Source organism: Elaeis guineensis, chromosome 11, assembly GCF_000442705.2.
Source record: "Elaeis guineensis isolate ETL-2024a chromosome 11, EG11, whole genome shotgun sequence".
Taxonomy (NCBI): domain Eukaryota; kingdom Viridiplantae; phylum Streptophyta; class Magnoliopsida; order Arecales; family Arecaceae; genus Elaeis; species Elaeis guineensis.
Window position 1 is genome coordinate 2,266,816 of NC_026003.2, and position 6,000 is coordinate 2,272,815.

Here is a 6,000-nt window from a genome sequence, read left to right on the forward strand (position 1 = left end):
ACTTACGAGCTTTAGGATCCATGCACTTCCACCCCTTTTCCTTCCATCATACTCAATGAAAATACATTTTCTCACCTTAACATCCAACTTGCTTCTTCGTGATTCTAACACATGAACATAATAAATTGAACCAAAGATCTTGAAATTCTTTACATTTGGCTTCTTCCCAACCAACATCTCAAAGGGGGACTTATATTGTTTGGACTAAGAGGCACCCGATGGATATCATAAGCTGCACATTCCATACTTGCTGCCCAAAAACTTTTAGGTAGACTTTTGACATGTAACTAGCTCTTGCAAGTCTCCTTTAGATGTCGAATCTTCTCTCCACCACTCTGTTTTGCTGAGGTGTGTCGGCACAAGAGAGCTTCCTAAAAATTTTATATCTTTGGCAAAATAGTTTGAATTCATCAGACGTGAACTCTCCTCCATTGTCAGTCCAAAATCACCTAATCTCTTTGCCAAAAGCTGCTTCAACAATCTCCCATCTCCTTGAACTCTTGAAACTTGAGAAACATATTTGCTTTTTTCTTTACAAAATAAACTCAGGTAAATCTTGTACATCATCAACAAAGATTAACATATAGTGAAAACCAGAAAAAGAGGATGTTTTAGTTGGGCCATACAATTCACTATGAATGCATTCCAAAGGAATATTACATCTCGAGAGAGACTTGTCAAAAGATAAGCGGTGCGCTTTGCCATATTAACAACCTTCGCAAACTTCACCTCCACCAAAGTCGGTTAGATTTGGCAGCCCATGTACAAGATTCTTGTGCACCATTACTTTTAGCTTATCCATGCTAAGATGCCCCAACCGAGCATGCCATAAGGATGCCTTATCATTGCTGCGCATTTTATCAACATAAGATGAATAAGCTGACAAAACATATAAATCGTAACTTGTTTACCTATATGAACCACATCTGCTTTCAATACTTCAATATTCTTCCAGAACTTCACATCATGTAGCCCAAAAAGAACAAAATGGTCAAAATTTATAGCATTGACCATGGAGAATAAGTTCTTCTTTATTTCAGGTTCCTGGTGGACACTCTTAAGCGTAATGGCATCATCAGCTTCTTTGTTAACAACCACAGAGCCTTCCTTTTCCACTGGAAAAATAGTGTTGTTTGTCATCACGATTGCCGTATTACCTTCATGATGATGAAGGTTGGAAAATTTAAAATAATCTCCTGTCATATTCTGACTACAAGTTGAATCTACAGTCCAATCTTTCTCAAAGTCAATTGATTTTATAGCAGCAGCAGTATGTTTAACTTCCACCATAAAATAAGTAGTCCAATCCTCTTTATTTGGAGATATCTCAGTAATATCAGCAACATTACCTTCCTTTAGCTTTGTACGACAATACTTCTTAATATGGCCGAGCTTGCCACATCTATAATATTTGAAGGTTTTCTTTGCTCCTTTGGCTGTCATTTTTGAGTTTCCTTCTTGCTCCTTTATCCCTTTCATTTAACCCTTGTCTTTTCCTTTCTCCTTGAGGAACTTTCTTTTGCTAGAAAATAAAGCAGCTGATTCTATTTTGACTCTAGCCATCTGAAGTGCCAAGGATTCTTGTGACGTGAGAAGATTTTCAAACTCCTCCAAAGATGGTTGTTTTTCCCATCCTTGAATGGAAGTCACAAAGGAAATAAATTCTAGCTTCAAACCTCGAATGATATGATGCTTCATTCATGTCTCAAAAATCAGTATCCGAATCCAAAAGTGAAATCTCAGAGCATAAGCTCTTAATTTTCAAAAAGAATTGAGAAATAGAAAGATTACTGGAGTGATATTTGCTAGCTCATTCTCCAATAATTACAGTCGAGCCACATCTTTCTTGTTGAACAACTTGGAAAGAGTTTCCCAGATTTCACTTACTATCTTACAGCCAAAAATATGCTTAGACAAATTGTTTGAAATGGATCTCTTCGATACGAACTCTCCCTTGGCATTTTTTTGCTTCCATTGCTTAAAAAGCTCATTATTCTCTATTGTATTTTTAGGGGTTGTAGTATTTTGACCTCTTACAACTTCCCACAAATCTTCTCCTACAAGATATGACTCCATGCATGTCCTCCATATCTTGTAATTTAAAGAGTTCAGCAGCTCCATCCCAAGTCCAGCAACATAAGTATGTGAGTCCATTTGGAGCACTGATCTTCTTTCTTCACTAAGGATCTTACCATGGACTAGCTACCTTAGAGCTCTGATATCATGTAGAGAAATAAGAGTGTAACTAAAGTCACACTTGTCTAAGATCAATAACTAGCAGAATAAAGACAATCAAGAATAGAAAACCACTCCAAAAGAAAAACTCTATTAAAATTTCTTGACTTGAAAAATATAAGTGTAGAGACAAAATACTTAATACAAAGACTCATAACTCTCAACTAACAACTAACAGCTACAACTAATTAATATTCATAGGAAACATAATGAATTAAAGAGGTTTAGCATGTTGCATAGAGACTCAAAAAAAAATTAACAGCTAGTCTATTGATTACATGTTTAGTAATTTAAATTCCCAAAAAATATACTTTAAAAGTCTCTACAAACCTCCCCGGCCTGACTTTTTAGTTTGAGAAAAGTACTCCATGCTAACCATATAGATCCTACAAACTCATTGTTCCTCTATGAACCTTCCAACCTCAAAGATAGCTTGTTCCAGGATTTTCTAGTAGACCAGCATTCAAGGAACCGATGATGGCTTTTGGGTTTCCTTCCTATGTAGAGAAAAACCCAAAGTTTAGATTATTTTGGTTGAGGTCCTTTTGTGGATATGGCCCATACTTAAGCCTACTATGAATCATATAAATATGACTCTTGTTATCTTAATTTTGAGAGAGAGCATTCAGCCACTTGAAGAGAGAAAAAGAGAGAGAAAGGGAGAGAAAAACACAATCTCATGGGTGTTGGACAGCTCTATGTAGTTTTGATCTAATTGACGATCGAAATGTCATTCATAGTCTGATTGAGTTGATTTTTGGATAGCAAGTGGAAGACACATGGTTCTTTAACTTCAACGATGCTGATCATAATTTAGAGACTAAAAATGTAGTTTTCATGGCTTAGAATAGAGGCTGTATTTTGGTGACTTTTCTCCATTCTCTTATTGTTTCTTTCTTGTTATTCTATAGTAGTTGGAATTACGGTTTGGCTCTAAATTTATGAGCTATTTGTGGTTGTTTGTAGCTATTGTAGATATTATATTGATTATAGTGAAGCTCTTTTGTGTGGACCTTTGGTCTAGTGATTTTTATCCTTCACATTGGGGGGGGGGGGGGGGGGAAGGTTTTTCACGTTAAAAATCATATGTTCTCTTTTATAGATTTTTTTGTGCATTCTTGGGCATATTTGTGTGTTGGATTTTTACTTTAGTTGTTGAAAATTTTCGTTCCTCATAGATTCACTCAAGTGGGAAAGGATCGCCCACTTGGTTGTCACCGTCTCCTTTTCTAATAGTTTGATATCAGAATGATTTATTTATTTATTATAAATTGAGCTTATTTGAATGATGAAGATGAATTTGAGTAAAATGATTTGTTTGAGTGGAATTAATTATCATAAGTGGAAAGAAAAAATGAAAGATCTTCTATTTATAAAAAAGCTACATCTATCGATGTTTGTGACTCAGAAATCTGAATCTAAATCTAATAAAGAATGAGAAGTTGAGCATCAATAATTATGTGGCTTTATTCGGCAATGGATAGAAGGTAATCTCCTGAATCATATTGTTAATGAGATACATGCTAAAACTTTGTGGGAGAAGCTAGAAACCTTGTATGCTTCGAAGACTAGAAACAACAAATTGTTTCTACTTAAACAAGCAATGTAGTTAAGGTACAAAGAAGGGAACTCTATATCTGATCACTTGAATAAATTTCAAAGGTGCTTTGATCAGTTATCTGGAATGGATGTGAAGTTTGGTGATGAAATTCTGAAACTTTGGCTACTAAATACTCTACCTGAATCTTGGAAAAACTTTCATATGTCTTAGACCAATTCAACTCCTAATGGTGTTGTGACCATGGAATATGCCAAGGGTGGTATTTTGAATGAGGAGATAAGATGGAGAACTCAAGATGTGTCATCATCACAATCTGAGGTCTTAGTTACTAAAAACAGAGGGAGAAGCAAGAATAAGGGCAAGGAAAGAACGGTAGAGGCAAAAGCAGGAGTATATCAAATCGAGGCACAAGAATCTTGAATGTCAATATTGTGGTAAAATGGGATATATCAAGAAATATTGCTATAAATGAGAAAGAGAGAAGAATGACAATGACAAAGATGATCGTGTTGTGACCACCACTTCAAATGAACTTATTATTGTTTATGATGAGAATGCAATCCATCTTGCTTGTCATGAGACAAGTTGGATCATTGACAGTGGTTCCTCTTTTCATGTGGCATCAAAGAAGAAATTTTCATATCTTATACTCCCAATAATTTTAGAATCTTAAAGATGGGTACTGATGGCTTGTCAAAGGTAGTAGGCATTGGAATTGTCAATTTGAAAACCAATAGTGGAACAAGGTTAGTACTCAAAGATGTCAGACATGTACCCGTTTGCATTTGATTTCAGTAGGTAGGCTTGATGATAATGGATATTACAATATTTTTAGTAATGGATAGTGAAAACTCACTAAAGGCTCTTTAGTTATGGCACGGGGAAAGAAGTGTTCAAGTTTGTACTTGATGCAGACTTCAATGTCTACTAATTCTGTAAATGCTGTTGAGAGTGACAGCTCATCAGAATTATGGCACAAGAGGCTGAGCCATATAAGTGAGAAGGGACTTTATTTTTTAGCCAAGAAGAATTTTCTCTCAAGGTTGAAAGGTGCAAAGTTAAAAAGGTGTGGTCACTATTTAGCTGGGAAATAGAAAAGAGTCTCTTTCAAGAGTCATCTTTCTTTAAGAAAGTTAGATTTGCTTGAACTGGTATACTTAGATATTTGTGGTCCATTGAAGGTAAGGTCACTTGGCGATGCACTTTACTCGGTGACTTTTGTTGATGATCATTCAAGGAAGCTTTGGATTTATGCCTTGAAGTCAAAAGATCAATTACTTGATGTGTTCAAAGAATTTCATGTTTCTATTAAGAGACAGATAGGAAAAAAGTTGAAATGCATCCGTACAGATAATGGTGGCAAATATCTTGGACCATTTGATAAGTATTGCAACAACATGATATCAGACATTAGAAGACACTTCCTAAGACTCCTCAGTTGAATGGCTTCGTAGAAAGGATGAACAGGACATTGATGGAGAGAGTTAGATGTTTGCTTTTAGAAGCTAAGTTGTCTAGATCTTTTTGGGGTGAGGTTTTATATACTGTTGCACATATGATTAATTTATCCCCTACTTTGCATTGCAGGCTGATATTTCAAATAGAGTTTGGTATGGCAAGGATGTTTCCTATGATCGCCTATGTGTGTTTGGCTACAAAGCTTCTGTACATGGGTCCAAAGATGAGAGGTCCAAGTTAGATGCCAAGATAAAGCAGTGTATATTCATTGGTTATGGTCAAGATGAGTTTGGCTATAGGTTTTGTGATCCAATTGGGAAGAAACTTGTTAGAAGCCATGATGTGGTTTTCATGGAGGATCAATCATTGAAGATATTGACAAAGTAGAGAAGTCAGCTCTTCAAGTAATGGTGGCTTGATTGATTTAGACCCAGTTCTAGGGACACATATGCCTGATGTAGCTGAGATTGGCATTCAAAATTATGTGTAGAATGATGTTGAGAGTGATCAAGTTCAGGGTGACCATGAAGTTGCAAATGGGATAGATGCTCTTACAAATGAGGTTGTTGATGATCAATAAGAAGTGCTTGTGAGCAACCTGCAGCTCCACTTAGAAGGTTGACCAAAGATCGAGTTTCTTCTACTCGATACTCACCTAATGAGTATATACTCTTGACTGATGGGGAAGAACCTGAATGCTATAAAGAGGCTATAGATAGTGAACAGAAAGCAGAATGGGTCATACC